General features: G+C 39.9%; 1 protein-coding gene across 2 annotated transcripts in view; it reads right to left on the reverse strand.

Annotated features, from left to right (window-relative positions):
* fuss (SKI family transcriptional corepressor fussel) overlaps positions 1 to 20,798 on the reverse strand; it is a 208,480-nt gene extending 187,682 nt beyond the window's left edge. The window contains exons 1-2 of one of the 2 annotated variants that reach the window (XM_070282413.1): positions 20,760 to 20,798; positions 20,604 to 20,674 (exon numbers count right to left, since the gene is read on the reverse strand). The gene's annotated coding sequence lies outside the window, so the exon portion shown is untranslated. Of the gene's footprint in view, positions 1 to 20,603; positions 20,675 to 20,759 lie in introns of those variants that run through there. The other variant, XM_070282414.1, reaches the window with a different exon arrangement.
* Positions 20,799 to 21,524: the final 726 nt, after the last annotated feature.

Raw genomic sequence — 21,524 nt, forward strand, 5'->3', positions numbered from 1 at the left:
GTTGCACACTTTTGGACGAAATTAGAATACCCTCTGCAAGGGTATAAAAAGTGATGATTTTGAGGCAAAACTTCAGTCAAAAATGTCTGAACTGTTTATCATTGAAGAAGAGAAGTGCCCTTTTTTCCTACTGGGTCAGGGTCGGTTTATTGTGCTTAGCCTTTAGGTGCATAGGTATTAAAAAATTAAATACTTGTAAAGTCAAGTAAAAACAAGAAAGGAAAGCTAACTTCGGGCGGAGCCGAAGTTTATATACCCTTGCAGTTAAAACCGGATATATATTGCAAACATCGGATATAGTTGGCCGATCCTTATGATTACATCATAACAAAACCCAATTTATTATAATACAAAATCTAAAAAAAGTCCCAAACTTCTATCTTCAAGAATACCAAAGTTGGTATTTCTACCAAAAACCATTTCCGATCGTTCAGTTATATGGCAGCCATAAGATATAGTCAGGCGGTCGTTATAAAACTTGGTAGGTCGGATTAACTGACCAAAAATATAATCTGTACCAAGTTCCAGCTTTCTTTCTTTAAAAACACGAAAGTTGGGTCATTTCCGATCGTTCAGTTATACGGCAGCTATAGGATATAGTCGGCCGATCCTTATGAAATTTGACACGTCGTAATGTGTTGTAAGTTATACCATTTCCGATCAATCAGTTATATGGCAGCTATAGGATATAGTCGGCCGATCCCGGTCGTTCCGACTTATATACTGCGTGCAAAGGAAAGAAAGGTGTGTGCAAAGTTTCAAGACGATAGCTTTAAAACTGAGAGACTAGTTCGCGTAGAAACGGACAGACAGACAGACGGACAAACAGACGGACATGCGCATATCAACTCAGGAGGTGATCCTGATCAAAAATATATATACTTTATAGGGTTAGAGATGTCTCCTTCACTGCGTTGCACACTTTTGGTCAAAATTATAATACCCTCTGCAAGGGTATAATAATAAGTATATAATAATAAAATGTAATATCAATACTTGGCTCATCTAAACTCACTTTACAAGTATTTAATTTTTTACTTGACTTCTCATATGTATTTAGGCATCATCAAAAACAGTAAACTTGGAGCAAGCAAAGAACTTCCCTGAAAATGATGCATGCAGTTCATCCTCAAGTAAAAGCGGTGCTTCATTATTAGTGCCAAAAGTGGCACTGCCTCCTGGCACTTGAGGGTACGTATAATCAAAGATTATAAAGTACAAAGATGGGACATCTCATACTTAAGATTGCTACCTCGTGCTAATTCAATCAAAGGCAAAAAGCATGTTTTGACCGTTCCTGTGAAATTGGAAAAACCGCAGAATGATTTACACAAACAACATGTTGACGCACAATTTGCAGCTGCAACGATTCACCATTTGGAAGAACTAGCTTCTACACTGGGACCTCATGAAGTGGCTTTCATTAGTCAAGACAATAAGTGTCGGGTACCCATAGGTATCACAAGTAATATTTACCCTTGTGTGAATTGTAATATTTTATTTGATTATTAAGAGTATCAATGAGAGATAGATTGTAGATAGATAGATAGATTTCTATGTTAAAATAGGGAAAATTACATAATGTTGCTATATTTTCCATCAACTTGCAATATTAATATTTCAGCGGGATATATAGGGATATCCATTTCAATATGGAGTACCGAGTCAGACTTTCGGATCATGATTGGGTCGTTGCTCCGCGCATAAACTGATACCTTCAGTTTATGCAGGTATTGTGATCAAAGAGAACGGTTTTGGAACTTCAGATGCTGTTACTTATTCGGGACCAACCTACATTGCCATACGATCGGGGAAGCACTCATCTTCAACTGCTTGGTCTCACGTTTTGGATATAGACAAACTTTTTTATATTTCGGAATTCAATCTGATTACTAAGGATCATTTTGGTAATAGGAAACCAGTCATGATTTTTAACGTCGATGGGGGGCCTGATGAGAATCCGCGATACAATAAAGCTATTCTTGCGGGGATACATCATTTTGTGAAGAATAATCTAGACGCTTTATACATCGCTTGTAATGCTCCCGGTCGAAGCGCTTTTAACCGGGCTGAACGCAGGATGGCACCTCTAAGTAGAGAATTATCAGGAGTCATTCTTCCTCGTGAAAACTTTGGAACTCATTTAGATAAAAATGGTAACACAATTTATGAACTCAAAGAATTGCAAAATTTTTAATTCGCTGGTCAGGCGTAATTATTTTAATTATTATTATTAACGTAATTATTGATCAATACACCGTTGTAAGTGAGTACAATTCTCCAGAAAATTCCGAAATCGATGAAGCAGATATTGTAAAGCAATCACAAAAATGGCAAGATGTTCACGTTAGGTCGAGTCAATATTTTACGAAAATTGTAAAGTGCACAGACACTAACTGTTGTTCACAGATACGAAGCTCACTTTTCAAAATTTTGCCAAATCGATTTTCCCGCCTCCTTTAACGATAGCTCAAAGTCAATGTGGCCTATAAATTTCTGAAGATAAAGGAAAATTCCAAAGTTTATTCATCTCACAAATGTTGAAGCACACAATGCTGGAAAAAGTTTTTCCTTTGTACAAAGATATTCCATACGACATAATGTGCCCTTCAGTGAAACAAGAAATCAAAAGGAAAATATGTTCCAAGTGCGGTCTTTATATTGTGGCAATAAACAGACTGCAATGTCATTAAAAGTCATGTGGTGCATTAGATAAAATCGCGGAAATTCGTCCAGTGAGAATTGCAGCTACTCAGCAAAAAGAATTTTCAGCAGTTATCAGAAACTTTGAAAATGATGAAGAATGGGAATGGCTTGAAAAAGATTCAGTAGATCAGCATAACATTCCATGTTCAATTTCAGAGGGAAACAACTCAACAAAAGCTCCACTAATGACGATTGATGAGCATTTGCAAGCTGTTTGGGAAAAACAATAGGATTGTACGTTGTCAAACTATCGCTTGCAAAGATTATTAATACATTTTAAAGTAATGAAAGCAAATTTTGAATATGTTGAATTTCATATTGAATTTTTATGTTAAATTTATTCTTATTTTTTTTTTTTTTTTTTTTTTTTTTTTTTTGTTTTTTGTAATAGCAGGGTAATGTTTATTTAAAACTGTCCATTAGGGACAACCATTAAATGTTATCACGTAAACTTCACGTATGGATAATTTTAAATATTAATATGGTAGAAAATTAGAGTAGTAAGGGGAGGTCCAGCGGGTGTGTCCTTTTAAGTCTTCTGGGTTGCTCGCTGTTGTCCAGCAGGGAGCTGGCTAACCGGTTCGGGTGATTATGAAGCCTCTGCATGTAACGTGCGCTGCTTCTTTGTATCTCGTCCTTGACCCAAGGGAAATTGAGAACCTCGTGGATGGTGCGATTGTCATGATAGACGTGGGCCCCAGTGGCGATTCGAAGGGCTCTATTTTCGAAAGCTTGCATAGTTCGGACATTCGTCTTGCTCGCAGTGCCCCAGAGCTGTATGCCGTACGTCCAGATTGGGCGTATTATTGCCTTGTAAATGAGGAGTTTAGTGGAAGTTCTCAGCTTCGATCTCCTACCCATAAGCCAGTAGAAGGATCGAAGTCTTTGATTAGCCTGTTTCCTCTTCATAATCAGATGGGGCTCCTAGGTGAGCCTCCTGTCTAGAGTGAATCCCAGGTACCTGGGATTGTCTACCTGTGGGATTGGAGAGCCGTTAAGGTTAACTGGAGGGCAGTTGCCTTTGCAGAGAGAAAATGTGGAGGCAGTGGACTTCTCATTATTGACGGCAATGTTCCATCGCTTTTGCCAGTCGCTGAGCAAGTCAAGCTGCAATTGCATCGTATCGGCTGCCTCCAATGCGCTATCGGCGGTGGTAAGGAAGGCGGTGTCGTCTGCATAGGTTGCTGCGAGCAGGTCAGGCCTCTGAAGAACAGGGAGGTCGGCCGTGTAAGCATTGTACATCAACGGGCCAAGAACGCTGCCTTGGGGTACACCAGCGTGAGCTTCTCTAATACCGGAGATGGCCTCGCCACATCTAACAGCAAATTTACGGTCTTCCAAGAACGACTTTAGGAACTGGAAGTATGGTCGGGGTAGGCCAGTCTTTAATTTATATAGAAGACCGGGATGCCAGACTCGGTCAAACGCCTGCTTCACGTCCAGCATGACGGCCATGCAGTACTTCTTGGTTTCAAACGCGTCCAGGATGCACTGCACTACCCGATGGCACTGCTCTGGCGTACCGTGTCGCCGCCTGAAGCCAAACTGGTGGTCAGGGATCAGTCCAGCCTCGTCAAATACTGGCAGTGCTCTTCTTAAAAACACTCGTTCAAGTATTTTGGAGAGCATTGGTAACAAACTTATTGGTCGGTAGGACGAAAGGTTTGCTTCGGGTTTCCCGGGCTTAGGTATCAAAGTTACCTGGGCACGTTTCCATGTGGACGGGAAGTACCCTATCTCCAAGCATCTATTATAGATCCTCGTAATTAGCTGAATGCTTGGAGGTGGTAACATTTTTAATGCAATTGCATTGATACCATCATCGCCCGGGGCCTTGTTGTTGCTCATGATGGTTATGAGCTCAGCTGTTTCCTCCTCAGTCACTGGTGGTATTGGATCGGCGTCCCTGGAAGGCTCGGCTAGCAGACGGGCAGTTTCAGCAGCATCCTCCGGTGAGCAGCGATCAAAAGGCGTAAAGACACCTTCGAGGTGTTCGGCGAAAGCGTTGGCCCTGTCCATCTCCGATCTGCACCAGCTGCCGTCGGTTCTTTGTACAGGTGGGATCCTTTTCAGCGGCTGTCTGATAGATTTGGTGACTCGCCATAAGTTATGTTGAGGGTCGCCTGGTTCAAGTTGTTCGACGAACCCGTCAAAGGCCTGCTTCCTTAGTCTTGCCAGAGTTTCTGTCAGACATTTGGTCGCTCTATTGAAGGCGGTTTTGTCCAAAGGATTCCGCGAGAGCATCCACACTCTTCGGAGTCGTCGCTTTTCAAGTTTGAGTTCTTCGACTGCTGGGCTCCAAAAATGGATGTCCCTGTCAGTGGCTCTTGGGCGGTTGGAAGGCCTTGGTGCTGCTTCAGAAGCTGCCGCCTGAATATGGGCTGTTAACTCTTCTACAACGGTGTCGATGTCAACCGGGGAGTCAAGTGTCGGGCTGGGGTCGGTAACGTTGTTCAGGTAAGATTGGTACTTGTCAACGTCTGTTGTCTTGTAGATCAGCTTTTTGCGGGCTGTTGCGGGCTGACCTGAGCAAGGCTGTGGTGAAAAGTGACACGGCAAAGGCGCTGTGGTCCGAGAAGAGGTCTTCTACTTCTCTCGCTTGAATTCCGGCAGAATCCAGTCCTCCGGAGATGGCGAAGTCTAGCACATCAGGGATTTTGTGGGGATCCGTAGGCCAGTATGTGGGTGCACCGGTTGCGTGACAGCTCAAGATTCGGGACTGAATCTGCCTGTATAGGGCCGAGCCCTTTGGGTTCGTAATCCTGGAGCCCCACCAGGGGTGTTTAGCATTAAAGTCCCCTCCGATTATGAACTTGGGGCCGAGGCAATCCAGTAGCAAGCCGAATTCCTGTTCGTGGATGTTGTGCCGGGGGGGCAATATGCTGCGGCGATTGTTATGTCACCGTTGGTAGTGGAGATTTTAATTTGGGCACATTGCACCCAGTCTTCGCACATGGCTGGAAGTGCCTCATACTTGATGCAGCTGCGAATAAGGATGGCCGCGCCCCCGCGACCTCTACCGGTCGGGTGGTTAGCGGCAATGAGGTCGTATCCTCTAATAGTCAAGTATGATCTGTTGGTAAAATGCGTTTCTGATATGAGGAGAACGTCTGCTTGGAGGGTCTTGCAATATAGCTCGACCTCTGGCCTTCTTTTAACCAGGCCGTTAGCATTCCATATGGTTATATTTAATTGCGTATGCATAAGGATTTGCAATGGTTATATTTAATTGCGTATGCATAAGGATTGGGGTTGGAGTCAAACTGTGGTGCTCCGTTTTTGACTGCGCTAGCATAGCTGATGTTATGGTTAATTTTGCTGAATTGAGGTTGCTGGCGTCTTGGGGCAGTCTGCTTGGGGGCGAACGTGCTCTTTGCCTTTTTGTAGGCTGGACAGCCCTTGTAAGAGGCCGCGTGTGATCCATCGCAGTGGAGGCAGACGGCTGGTTCACTGGCGATTTGGTGCATTCGGACGATGGGTGCCTATCTCCACACTTTACGCATCTGTACTCCAGATGGCAGTACCGTTTCGTGTGACCGAAGCCCTGGCAACGATGGCATTGGGGCACATCGTCGAATTTTTTTGGTGGCTCAACCGTAACCACCGTGCTGCATAGCCGCTTGACTTGAAAGGCCTCCTTGTTGTTTTTGGCTGGCTCGAAGTTAATAAAGAAAATGTTTAGTGGCTTCTTTGTACCTTTTTGCATAGGATTGTGTATATCCCTGACTTTGTGTCCATGGCTGCTGAAACCCACCTTAATATCCTCCGGGTCGGTGGAGAAGTGGAGGCCTTTAACGACGATCCGAAAGGCGCGCTCGTCTCGGGGCTGGAATGTGTGGTATCGATGGTTATTTTCGCTCAGGAACTTTTTCAGAGTTGAGTAAGTATCCTTGTCTGGAGTCATGACGCGAATTCTGTTGTTAGTGCTTGCTTTGTAGGTCACTTCAACATCCCCGCCTAAGAGGTGGGAAATGTCTTTGGAAAGGCCCTTGATGCTGGATACGTCCGGGATAAAAATTGGGGGCGGTTTGATGATTTTCGCCGTTTTTACCGCAGATTGCTTGGTCTTATCATCTTTTTTCTTCATAACGTCAACCTCCATGTCGCTGACACGATCTTCATCGTCTAAATCAGATAGAATTGCATAATAATTTTTTTCAATATTAGCTTTAAGTGCAGCTCTGGCTGCTTCGCTGGTGGTAGGTTCGTCTTCCATAATGGGTTTTTTAGCAGACTTCCGCTTCATTTCTCCATGCTCGGAGTCGCTGGAATCGTCATCTTGAAAATTAGAATAGGCTTTCTTTTTCGAAGGCGGCTTGATTTTGATGGAACTGGGAGGGTTTTGCCAGCCCATTGAGTTGGTTTTGCCCGAGAATGGCCGCAAGATTATGTTAAATTTATGGATAAATTTATATTATGAATAAATTTGCGTTTAAGACTGGAAAATGTGTTATTTTATTTTACACCGTAAGAAAATTGTATATATCAAAATTCAATTTTTTTTAAATCCGCAGAAGGGGGGGTCATGAGTAGCGTCACGCAATTATGAGGGGGGGTCTAACCTCGCGTCATGTTTTATCACGCAGCGGGGGGAGGGGGTCAAAAAAGTCTGGAATTCGCGTCACGCAATATATGGACGGCCCCTAAAGGAGTCCTTGGTTTTATTAAAAGGTGGTCAAAAGAATTCAATGACCCATACATAACCAAAACATTATTTATTTCTTTGGTCCGTCCTATACTAGAGTACGGTTCATGTGTCTGGAGTCCCCAATATGGAGTACATAAGGACCGCATAGAATCCGTACAAAAGAATTTTTTAATATTCGCGGTCTATACTGGGATGCAAATCTTCAGCCTCTATTCTACAGTAGCAGACTCTTACCTATAAATTTACCTAGCCCAACAAATCGTAGGACAATGCTCGGATGTAGTCTTTCTGCATAACCTTATTAACGGGGATGTATATAGCAAGCATTTACTAACACGCTTAAAATTGAACGTTCCTAATAGAAGGAATCGAAACTTTAGTCCTCTGTTCCTTAGCCATTGTAGTTCGACATATGTACTGCATGACCCTTTTAGGGTATTATGTTCGAACTACAATGGTCTCTACTCTATAACATCTCTTTCCTGTCCCTCTAATTTAAAATATAGAATTTAAAATTTTCTTACTAACTGCTCCCAGCTTAACAAATTACAAATAGCTTAATTTATACTAACAAATCGTTTCTCGAGCGCCCCTTGGTCGTCTGGGCTTCTAAGCTTTATGATGAATACAGGAATGCTAGCTGATGCTCTTATTGATGCACAAGCCATTTTCAAATTATGAAAGACCGCAAAAAAAAAAAAAAATAAATACAAATAATCGATTTCAAGGACACCTTGAAATAATCAACAGTTTTTTGGAAGCTCAGCTATTTAGTCAAACTCAAACATAAATCGCGCGGGCTAAGATTTGGTTGGATGGGCCCTTAAAGAAAAAGTATTTTTTTTTGTTATCAAAAGAGTGTGATTTCATCCTATTGACGACAATGATGCTACGCCGCAACATGACTACGAAGTGAAAGAAATCTATCAGTGTAATGATACCGATGGTCAAAGAAGAACACATAATTCCGTTCTCACAGACCAATAAGACCACTATCATGTTTGTCAAAATTTTTCGAAAAGTACATGCTCTTCGCTCTTATTATCTGTATACAGATCTCCCAAGCTAACGAATTATCGCACCTTGTCATCCACCTTAATAGGCGGCTAGCGTGGCGTAAGCACATCGAATGCGAGAAGATGGACCTAAAACAAAGAGTTCCACTGGATATTGAGCACACGATCGCCACTGTGAATGGACCACAAAATCCTATCCTACTCTTCAGTCTTAAAGCCAATGGACTATGGCTCTCAGCTTTGGAGGAACGCAAGCAGCAGCAACATAGCAGGTACAATGGTGGTATTTTCGCAACAAATAAAACCACCACGATCTGGGCATCCTCTTTGCAGTAAAAGACAAAGTTCTGAAGCTGAAAATGGTATCTTCTAACTGTAGCAGTCAATATGGTTGTTAGTAAAGTTAAAATTATAAAATTTGATACATTTCTTGTTGGTATCGCAAAAATTCAAAATATAAGCAAGGTTAAAAAAAAAAGTACTGTTGCATCCTAGGATGATGAGCTTTAGCAATTCTTGTTATGGTTCTTGTTCTCTTCTACTAAGACTTGCTGAGACAAAAATATTGGCTTTGTAAAAGATTCAAGATTAAAAATATAAAGAATAGATCTCTTTTTCCTTCCACATCATAGTTACGTTCAAAATGGTAGACAATTCCGTTAAACTCTTTTTGTGCGAGGCGATGGGAGATCCCCAAGAACAAAAAAGAAAAGTGGCTCAGAGCCTTCACTATTGTTCACTATAAATATCTTAAGGCCGATAAAATCGATCTGCGATTTTGTGCTCTGCGTTGTTATTTAAAAGTTTTTATTACCCGGTGATTACCAATTTTACATTCAATTGAAAGACATTTTTCTCTGAATAAGCAACAACCACATAACTTGATAAGCAAGCTGAGGCAGTTGTCGCACTGTCTAGAATAAATCGAGATGGTTTTTAAGACAGACTAAGAGCGTAACAAATCTGATGTTTGTGATTCGCTTCAGCCTGCTCAGCTGACAATTACGCAACCACTTATGAATGGCTACCCCAGGGCTGGAATACAGAATAATTCGCCATCCGAATTTCTTAGTATAAATTATCAATGTTTTGTTGTGTCCCGTTTTTGTACCTGCTACATCAAAACCTCTACAGGTAATTCTTCCATCGAACTATATATTTCTTACCCGGCTTGCCCCTGATACTTCAGAGATTACAGCTTATATCAAAGCCAAAACAAAAGCCGATATGAAGGTGGAGGAGATAACTAAATAAAAATATAAATTCATTAAGCGGGCGTCTTCTTTTAAGATTCGTGTGGTACGTGGTACATGGTAAGAGAACATTTTTATCCAAGAATATCAGCCTAGCATCGTAAAAAAACACGAAAGGATTGCTTATACCCGGTACTCATCTCTTCCAACCACACAATTTAACTAACCCATAAGCCCCCAAACAAAAAAGAGGATGTATTGGAGAGAGAATCGAAATTCTGCACTGCGAATTCCCAATTCCCCGCAATCGGGAACACATCTTTTATTTTCATTCAATAACTTTCGGTTTATTTTCCGCTGTTTGCCGTACATACGCTGAGCATAGAGAACCACTTGTGCTCATTTGTCAATAAAGCCAAAATTAAAAATTTTTGGGTACTGCCTGTGAAAAAAGCCAAAGTTGGCTTGGGCCCCCGGGGCCTATGGCTGCTGGTATGGATGAGGTTATGTAGAAAAACTTCACCGAGCATTGTCCTACGATTAGTTAATTGAATAGCAAATAACTGTAAACTGATTTTTTCCTTGTGTTCAGTTTATGAAAAAAAACCGAAAAAAATGTTGACAATCTCTTAGAGCCGAGACTTACTTTCTTTTAATTTTGGTTTTCGGTTGAGTGTTTACGTTGAGAGATTCGTAAAATGCTCGCCTACTGAACTTCGCTCACTGAGAGATATGATTGACGTTCGCACAGAGAGACTCATTAAAAGACCTCATAAAAAACGAATTTGAATTGAAGACAAAGCTTAACATAATCTGCATACTTGAGAACCAGAGACTTAATTATAGCAGGGGGCAAGTCATTAATAAAAAGAGTTAAAAAGTCGATGTAGAGATTTGCACAGAGCCCTGGCACATTATTTTACCACACAGCCTGGTACTTTATCGGGGACTGCCGAAAAAACGAGTTTGAACCTTAGAAGATCAGATAACAAGTTATTCTCGGAGAGAGACGGAAAATAAGATTTGCTGATTGAATGTTGAATGCGTAATAATCTGTTATTTTAGGGGGAGAATAAGTTGTTTGAAAAAATTTTGCGAGATAGCAATCAGAGGTTGCAGATGAATTTTCAATTGTAAGAAAATGTGGAAAAGATATATGGTACGCTTAGTGTTTAAAAAGTTATAAAACTGCTTCGGATCCTGAGTAAATTATATCAGCAGCAGCGAATATAGTTCTTGTAACATCCAAAGTTATGCACGGTAAAATTTGACCGAGCTAGTAGATATCTTGAAAAATCTATACTACTGCACGTTTTTTATATTTAAGTAGAGTCTGTTTTTAGAATTTTTTCTAGTTCTTCCAATACAACAAAATTTACCGCCCGGCGAGCCCCGATACAACTTACGGTCCCTGGTTCCCAACTACTTGGTCCCTGGTTACTCAACTCGGCAACGGAGCCAACGAACGAAGAGAGTAGGAAGAAACAAAAATTTTTTTTTGTATTTGGGCTTTGCCTATGCTGGGAGCAACACACGTACATGAAATTTCATTACCCATATGAAAGAGCAACTCGTACAACAAAGGAGCACCTCGAGCAATGGGGCTGGGCACCCCTGATTTAGACAAAAAAGATAGAAGGCTTATTGGTCTGTATGATGACGGAATTGTGTGGTCTTTTCCAGGCTTCGGTATCATTATAATGATGGATTTCTTCCAATTTATTGGTAAATAGCCAAGATTAATGATTCCATTAACTAGTTTGCAGACGACCTCTATAGCGCATTTTGGAAGTTCGATCAGCATCTTTGGGGTCAATAGGTCACCACCGGGAGCCTTTTTTGGTTTTAGCCCTCTTATGACTTTTTCGATTTCGTTCGACAGGAATGAAGGTGCAGCTGGCTGAGGGGAGGACTCTGGCTGAATTACTGGCGAGAGAAATGGATTTGAGGCTTTATTGGGCTGGAAGACTCTTTGGAGATGTGTGGCAAATTTTTCAGCTCGGTCTTCGTCGCTACGAGCCCAGCATCCCGAAGAGTTTCTTATCGGGGTGGTCGTTTCAATTGGGGCGCTAAGATTTGGGTGGGCCCTCCACAGGGGGTACTTTGTGCTTGTTGGCGAGAGATTCTGGTTGTACCTCAGCTGTGCATTTTCTCCCTGTTGGTGAAGAGCCTGGTCGAGTGATCGGGTTGCTTCCTTAAGGCGTTGTTTTGAAGCTGGTGATCTGCTGTTTTGCCAATCACGACGCGTGCGCCTCTTTTCTCGCACAAGCTGTTCGATTTGCTGATTAGATTTGTAGTATTTATTTCGGTCTACATCCTTCCCATGAGGAGTGGAGATTTTAGCTACCGCAATGAGTACTTCATCCGGGTGGTCGTAGTGTAGTCGATGTCCGATTCTATGTTAAACTCCGGGGCGAATTCTATGTGGGCACTCACGTACTTTTAAGCCAGTTCGTTTTTGGGGTCGTAAGGCTCAAGGGGTATTCGGATATGTCTGGGCTTTGAAGAAGCGTTAAATGACTACTTTGGCACTAAATAGATTGCGGGGTAAGTTTTTTATCATCGCAAAATGAATAAGGTTTAGGAGCTTGCGTGAGTCGGTTGGCCAGTATGTGGGACTTCCAGGGTAAACATAGTCCAGTTTATTTTTCACATTTATAATTGCATTGTACAATTTTTGTAGTCTCCTGCGGCGTTAAAAAGATCCCCAAGTAAATAGTAGAAGTCCATAAATTGTCCTTCCGAGATTGAGATACGAGGAGGACAGTAAACGGCATTGAAAAGATTCCGTTGCTTGACTGAATTTTGATCGAAGTGGCCTGCAAGCAATCCGTTCTCTGTTCAGAACTCCAGATCCGCCGTGGGCTTTCCCATCTGGATGATCTGTGCGGTTGATTGTATAGCCTCTTATCTGAAAAATCTATTTACTTGTAGGATGCGTTTCCACTAGTAGCACAACGTCAATATGGTTTTCGGTCAAGAATTGTGACAATTTTAGTTTATCTCGTGAGGCGTTCATTGGCGTTCCACATTGATATTCTTAGAGCACGCATAGATTATTTAGACTGTTGTGCTATGAGCAGCTGTATCACCATGTTCTGGTGTTGAACAAGTGTTTGCATGGTCATTTTCATGAATGACATAAGCTCCATCATACTTTGTTGGAGGGTAAGATCATGGTTTCCGTTTTGTTGTGTGGCTGTTGTGGGGCCTGCTGAGCGCTTTGTGAGTTAGGCTGAATTGGAATTTCCCTTCCAGATCGTAGATCATCGGCATAGGAGAAGCCGTTGGTGGTGCTTAGTGGACCGAATGAGGACCTCCGCAATGTTCGGATTCTGTGGATTTTAGTTGCGCGTTGCGGTTGCATTGCGGTCGCATGCGACTCTTCAACTCCTTGTACACCATACATCCTCTATAGTTTGCCGTATGGTTGGCTCCGCAGTTTCCACATTTCTTCATGGATTTCTTGTCCTTGTTTGTAGTGCAGTGAGTGGAGTTGTGGGCGTCTTCGCAAACTACACAGACAGCCCGAAGTGTCCAGTATGACCTGGTGTGTCCATACTCTTGGCAATTTGTGCATTGCACTGGGCCGTTGCGATTATGTGGCTCTTCAACAGTGATTTTCCGATGCAAAAGATATTGCAGCTTGTAGATTGGGTGGACTTCGTTCTTCTTCAGCGACCTGCTATCTGGCGCAGGCTCGACCTGAAAGAAGGGTTGTGGCTTTTTATCTTTATTTAGAATGTTAATAACATTCTTGGCGGCGAAGCCCTTTTCTTTAGGGGCGGTTTTTATTTCCGCGGCGGTAACATCGGGTTCGATACCCTTGACTTCCACTTGAAGGCCCTTACTGCTTTTCAGCTGGTACGTGTAAAAGTTTTTCTGAGAATTGTCCAGATATTTGTACACGATTCGGAAGTGTCATTCAGTTTTTGTTTGCACCTTTGTTTCATAGATTTTCCCTTTGATAAGCGGGACAAAATGAAAGTTTTCATCGTTACGGATCAACGCCGCAATTCGGTTGACTCGAGCTTTTCTCCCCGATATACATAGATTGGATAGATATTATATACAACCTCCGCCAGTAGGGCAAATCCGTTACTAGTGGATCTGTCTGGTTCTTCGTCGATCTTCAAGACACGGTTCATTTTTGTTTTATTGCCTGCCAAATTACTCTGCGGGCTAAGCTTGCGCTTAATTTGGAAGTAGCGATCCATTCCAGTCTGTGTGGCCGGAGCCGCTTTGACACTTTCCGAAGTTGTTGTTTTTGTACTCGCTGTAGTCGTTGACGTCGCGATATTATGAATTGCAGTGGCAGTCAGTAACGCCGGGTTGCTCTTAATCGCCTATTTTTCCACTTTGGTATCGCGGGTTGAAAAGTAAGAGTTGAAGGCGTTTCTTTGGTTCACTGAACTTCTACGCTCGAACTTTTGACCGTTGCTCGATGAGGTCATTGCGTGGCACTTATTTATTTAAAACAATGAACTAGTTTTGGTTGAGCCCATCACAACTGTTATATAAAGCTTGTCTATTGCTCTTAATTGTGGTTCAGCGTCTTTTCGCTTATATTGGGTAACCCAAATTTTTTTTTCTTATTAGCTGGAGCTCCGGAGCTTTCCCGGAGCTCGACAAAGCACGTCCGCTCGGTAGTTCGATGGTTCTGTTATAAATGCATAATAAATAAATCCCCACTAGAGATGGTTAGTAAAAAGGATGGAGGTTGGCGATCCTGCGAGAACTATCGTAAACTCAACGCCATAACTGTACCCGACTGTTACCCAATCACCAACATTGACGATTTCTCGGAGCAACTTAACGGAAAGAAGATATTTCAACCCTCGACCTGGTGAAAGCTTATTTTCAGATTTCAATAACGGAACGCGACATTCCGACAACAGCTGTTTGCACATTATTTGGTCTTACTGAGTTCCTTTACACGCCATTTGCTTTGAAGAGCGCTACGCAAACCTTTCAAAGATTCAGGGACAACATTTTTCGAGATATCGATTTCGTTTACTATTATATAGACGATAATCTTATTATGTCAAACATCGCCGAGGAACACCAAAGGCACCTCCAAACGGTTTTGGACCCTTTTTATTAATTTAAGCAAATGCCAACTGGCCCAAGCAGAAGTCAATATTCTCAGGGTTTTTTATTAATGAACGCGAAATCAAGCCCCTTATTCAAATATCAGCAAAATTTGAAGATTTCTTGGCATCATAAATTGTTATCGAAGATGCCTGCCCTTTTTTCACAAAATGTCACCTTAACCAAGGGAGCTTTTGCGAGAAACTTTTTAGTCTGAAAATGATATCCACACAAGGGAAAACGAAAATTTATATTTTTATACCCCTTGCAGGGGTATTATAATTTTTTCCAAAAGTGTGCAACGGAGACATCTCCAACCCTATAAAGTATATTATTCTTGATCAGGATCACCTCTCAAGTTGATATGAGCTTGTCCGTCTGTCTGTTTCTACGCGAACTAGTCTCTTAGTTTTAAAGCTATCGACTTGAAACTTTGCACGCATGTATAAGTAGTAACGGCCGAGATCGGCCGACTATATCCTATAGCTGCCATATAACTGATTGATCGGATATGCTGTAATTTTGTGTGTTTTAAGTTAGAGAGTTTGAGTTCGAATTTTGTACAAATTATAAATTTGGCAACATAATAAGACCAACCAAATTTTATAAGGGTCAGCCAACTATGTACATCCTATAGCTGCCATATAACTGAAAATTCAAAAAATACCCAACTTTCGATTTTTTGAAGATAGAAAGTTGGAACTTCGTACAGATTATATTTTTGGTCAGTTAATCCGACCTACCAAATTTCATAACGATCGGCTGACTATAACTGAACGATCAGAAATGGTATTTGGTAAAAATACCAACTTTGGTATTTTTGAAGATAGAAGCTTGGGAATTTTTTTTAGATTTATTGTGATAAATTGTTATATTATGATTTTCTAATAAGGATTGACCAACTATCTGACCATTATCACACCATTTTGCCGCGGCGGCGCACTTTTGAAACGGGGCCTTGGCGAGTAGGGGCGGTATATCGCCAACCCTCTCTTCTATCCCACCTCTCTTCAACCCACTCTTCTATCCCCTTCTACCTTCTATCTATCTCCTATCTCTTTAAACCCTCGTAACATCTGTGATCTTCTCACCTTACAGAAAGTATAAGGTATAAAAACCTGTAGGTATAAACAACCTGAAGGATGATGTTCAATCCAGGTGGCAACTACTCGAATGGAAACCCACGGCCGGGGCATGGATTTTGCAGCCGCCAGAACACATCTAAGTTACGACTAGCTTGACCGCCCCGGCAGATTTTGCGACAAGCCATCTAAACGCGGTGCTATCTTCCGTTTTTCTCAGCAGCTCCAAAATCCTGCGGTCACCCATTCTATCAACTCCATCGATGCAGGGACGCCGGAGTCGCCAGGTTGATACCGCGAAGGTGGACAAGCACATGCAAACCATCCTCATGCGGTTCAAGGAAGTGGCAGCCCAGACAGATACTTGGCGACGGTCTAGCCAGGATAGCACGGTTCCAGCCCCTAAAAGGCGTGCAATCATCCCTGGCAAAGGCTCCGCGAACCTCGGTGAGGTTAGTGCCCGCCCAAAAACCGAGTGGACAGAACGGACGCTGTGAGGGAGAACCTCGAGGACCCTAAGATGAAGTACTTGGAGATAAGAGACCATTAACCTTTAGCGCGGAGATGACGCTCGCATAGCAATGGACGAACAGTTCGACGTGGACGTGAAACCAGTCCTGATAAGGAGCCCGTGCGCCAGATCTAGGGACACGCAAAACTACTATCATTGGACTGCCTAGAAAGATTGGGGTCTTAGCTGCAAACAAAGGGAAGGTGAGAATTGGATGAACAGTGTGTCCGATCCAAGCGAAGTACAGTCAACCGAGGTGCTATAGATGCCTGGAAGTTGGCCTCATTGCGATCAATTGCCAAATCTCCATTGATAGGAGCTGCTGTATCCACTGCGGAAAAAGAGGGCCTGCGCCAAATGCGGCAAAAGGCAAGTCATACGCAAAGCACTAAGCAAGAAGTCGATGCACAGTGGTCGCGGACAAAATTCAAAAATCATAACAACAAAAATGTTTGAAAAGTAACAAAACTGCCACTAAAATGACCAAGCTTCTACATAGCAAACTGGTTTTTTTGAAGCATTAGTAAAAATGCTCTGACTTGCATTGAGACCAATAAAATTGGTCTCGTATTATTCAGGATTAATGCGACAATATTGATATGTGACAAAAATGATAGCATATCTTGTAAGTTGTACCGAAAAAATGGCGTCAAAGTCCCAAAAACATTAACAAAATGCGAATGTCAGTTTCTTGTGTAAAAATGTTATCCTTTTTGTTTAAAAAATGTAAGATAATTTTTCAAAAGCTACAACATTTAACTATTGAAAAACGTCGGAAATTTTAAAATCGGCTTAAAATTACGCGTTTAGGAGTTTTTAAGCGCAAAAAAGTCACGAAGATTTTGAGGGTGTTACAAATATTTTAAACACGGTTTTTTGTTTTATTCGACCTAATAGTGTAAATGTGAGTGTTTACGATATGTATTGGATACATTTTCAAAAAATTTTGGTTTATTTTGGACACAATGTAATCAAAGGCAATGTGTAGCAAAGCCAACATGAATGAGGTCCTTTCGCTTGTCATAGAGGTACGCTGCGAGGCGGATTGCAAAACTTCAGTATGATAACCTTATTTTAATTGAAAAATGGGGATTTGACGGATACAAACAAAAAGTCTGCAATAAAAATTTTAGCGAATCCAGTCTTTTTGTGACATTGTTGTGCTATTACAACTTAAAACCATACAAAATAATCAAAATGTTGATAATTTTGATATACCCTTGCAGCTTAAAACCGGATATACTTATATCGAAAAAATCGGATATAGTTGGGCAATCCTTATGAGATTATTATAATATAACCAATTATTACAATAAAAAATCTAAAAAAAAAAATCCCAAGCTTCTACATTAAAAAATTCCAATGTTAATATTTTTACCAAGTACCATATCCAATCATTCAGTTATGTGGTAGCTATAAGATAAAGTCGGCCGATCGTTATGAAATGTGGTAGATGGGATTAACTGACCAAAAATAGAACACGAAAGTTGCGTCATTCCCGATCGTTCAGTTATATGGCAGCTATAGGAACCGTCTGCCGAACCGGGCCGTTCCGACTTATATACTGCATGCAAAGGAAAAAAGGGTGTGTGAAAAGTTTAAAGTCAATAGCTTTAAAACTGAGAGACTAGTTTGCGTAAAAACAGACAGGTATGTAAAATTAATTATTAGCATTCAATGTTTAGTACATGTGTTATATTTTCCAATCGTACAATGTGTTGTAGGTGTGTTTTTAGGCCGCTGCTTTCTGTGGAGTGTAACTTGTGAGTCTAGGCCAATCGTGGCAGTTTTGAAGCTGATTGTTATTAACCAAACTGTTAACAATCAAATAGTGGTTACCATTTTTGCCCGTTTTTGCCCGATTTTCGGCAATACTCAAATGTTGCAGTTGCAGTTACATTTTTGCATTCAACGTTGTTTGACGTTTGGGGCGACAACAACCGCCAAAAAGCTGCTGTGCATCAGTTTGTTTTGCAAGATATTGATGAGGCTGAATTAAGTGATGTCCAGCAAAGCATAAAAAAAAGGGAAACTCAGGGTATTCTTTGGATTCATTAACACTAATTTGCCAAAATGCAAAAGAATGCTCGACCGTTTGAAAGATGCGCAATGGCTCGCACCATCTTTAAAAATTGAGTTTTTTTAAGATGATATTCCACGCAAAAAGCCTGGTCGCAAACGCTTGACATACACTGAGGCAGGACCCAGGTTAAAGCAAAAATTGGCATCTGATCTGGTCGATCAAACTGAAGAATCCATGCCACTGTTCTTGCAACTTCTACATTGGCCAAAAAATTGAAAACGGGTGTCTCTTCTTCTCCACTGCAAAAAGCATTGAATAGAGAAAATATAGCTGGTATGACGAAGCAATTTAAGCGGAAAGAGATGGCCACAATAAGTCCTAAAATGCTTTAGCATTTTTAATTCACAATTTAACAAAACGACAATATGTTAATATAAAAGCCATAAGTAAGCTCCATGGATGCGATATTTATGCCACTTATTCGGAAGTTACAAAAATGAAATTAAAATGCAGACCAGAACAAGTTAAAATAACTTAATCTGAATCTAAAGTTGAATTATCGCTGCAGATTTTATTAAATCATTCTGCTGACCGCTTATTTTAAATGCAGAATGACATAACTGCTCATTTGCAAGCAACGCATTTGCAAATTAATTTCCAGCTACGGGTTTGATGGCTCAACAGGACATATTATATATAAACAGCGATTTCACACGGAGAAGCCTGTTGGATTAGATCAGTCATTGTTTGTAACCACAATATTAATAAAATTAATAGATTCCAAAAATCAAATTATTTGGTTCAATCCTTCTCAGCTTAGGAATTTTTAAGCTTGCAAAAAAATCATGAAAAACGGCTTTTTCCAAATAAATCAAGTTTTTGAGGGTGTTACAAATATTTGAAAACCCTGATTTTGTGCTATATGCGGCCTAATAAACAATTCCTTTTAGGGCTCTTAAAAGTTCCTTCAATTTTTTTTTGTCGCACTGCGATTGCAACAAAATTACAACTTTAATTTTTCGGCATTTGGTATCGGATTCTGGAACGGAGTGCCATTTTGGAGTCAGGATAAAAATCTTAATAAAATAAATATAAAATAATAAAAATAAAATTTTATAAAAAAAACTATACAAAAGAAAAAAATAAATTATAATAAATAAAAAAAAAGTTATTTTCAGTTTTTAAATTTCAAAAGGTAACCGAATTTTTATCAAAGAATGGTTACTATGTTTGGGTGAAATGACAAAAATCTTGGAAATTTCCCAGCTCAATATTTTGTACAATTTTTTTTAAAGTTTTCATAAATTTTCAATATATAATATTATAAGATATTATAGTATATTATATATCGAAATATTTTTTGAATATATTATAATATATTATATTCGGTAGAACACAATTTAACATTATTTTATGTAATATTATCAATAAATTTTTAATATTGATAACTTTCGTGTTTTTAAAGATAGAAAGCTGGAACTTGATACAGATTATATTTTTGGTCATTTTATCCGACCTACCGAATTTTATAACGATCGGCCGACTATATCTTATAGCTGCCATATAACTGAACGATCGGAAATGGTTTTTGGTAGAAATACCAACTTTGGTATGTTTGAAGATAGAAGCTTGGGACTTTTTTTAGATTTTGTATTGTAATAAATTGGATTATATATTCATAATCCCATAAGGATCGGCCAACTATATCCGATGTTTGCGATATATGTATATCCGGTTTTAACTGCAAGGGTATATAAACTTCGGCTCCGCCCAAAGTTAGCTTTCCTTTCTTGTTTTTTATAAATTTTTTAATAGTAATAATCAAATTTTGTATCGAGTGTGGCAAAGTGTGGCATAATTGGTTATTTATTTCTTTATTTCATTATTTTATTGATTTATTTCGGTTTTTGGAATTCATTTTTTTGTGCTCCATGAGCATGAAAGTGCGGTGAACAGAGTTAATGTAATACAGGGATATTAAAACTTCCGTAACTCTTCTGTCACTTCTGTACTACATAATATTAATCCTATGTATTTTCCCATAAAAATTTAAAAAAACAAGAGGTTTTTTAACTTTTTATTGGAGCGAAATAGCAGTATAGTCTTACTAATAATAATAGTCTATATTGTATTGTTAAAGAATATTGTTCTTTAACAATATTTTCAATTTGAACTTTTCTATTCGTAATCGACTAAGACTATGTCTAAACCTTCTCTTATACAAATGATTGCAAATAAACCTAGTTAACTTAATAGATAAGCTGAGTACATCTGCCAGATTGTAAGCAATCTGCTGTTTTTCTAAATACTAACATAATTTGGTCATTATTTACCTCACTGGTTTGTAATTCCTTCAACCCTCATTTTTCCTTACAGATCTCAGGGGTCCTGTAATCATTTGTTTCTTTTCCCGTTTGCAATCCAAGCGAGGGCATGAAATAACAAGGGCATTAAGCTTAACAATCTGTACTTTATAACTTTTTGCTAACCTTATTATCTCTAACGAAATGGTCTCTAGGGACAGTCTCCTTTCAATTACTCGATTCACACGCATTCTATAATTGAATAAGGGAGTTTTTACTTGAAAGGGAGAGAAAAAATAATTTTCAGAGCAACATTTATAAACAGACACACATAAATATTTTTTTTACCAGTTCACTATGGGAAAAAAGTCAATTTTTTTGGCATAAAATCAAATTATTTTACAATTTATTTTTAAAAATAAAATATATATTTTGAATTTACATACCCTAATTAGCCAAGAGCCGTTATCTAAGATTTTTTACTAACAACACTATTATTTTAATAAACGAACAAAATCAGCTGTTCGATTGACTTTGTTGTGTGCTCAAATTAGTGAAAAATCTTTGCAAACTTTCACTGTTTATTTTGTGGAGCAACAAATTGATTTATTATTTCTGATTATGGCAAATCGTATCAAAGTATAAATGTATCTTAGATTACATGTTTTGATTATTATGACTTGTTGTCCAACTGAGAACTGTTTTATATGTGTATCTTTATACCCTTGCAGAGGGTATTATAATTTTGTCCAAAAGTGTGCAACGTAGTGAAGGAGACATCTCCGACCCTATAAAGTATATATATTCTTGATCAGGATCACCTCCTGAGTTGATATGAGCATGTCCGTCTGTCCGTCTGTCTGTCCGTTTCTACGCGAACTAGTCTCTCAGTTTTGAAGCTATCGTCTTGAAACTTTGCACACACCCTTCTTTCCTTTGCACGCAGTATAT

This window comes from Drosophila bipectinata, chromosome 4 (genome assembly GCF_030179905.1).
Source record: "Drosophila bipectinata strain 14024-0381.07 chromosome 4, DbipHiC1v2, whole genome shotgun sequence".
Classification (NCBI taxonomy): domain Eukaryota; kingdom Metazoa; phylum Arthropoda; class Insecta; order Diptera; family Drosophilidae; genus Drosophila; species Drosophila bipectinata.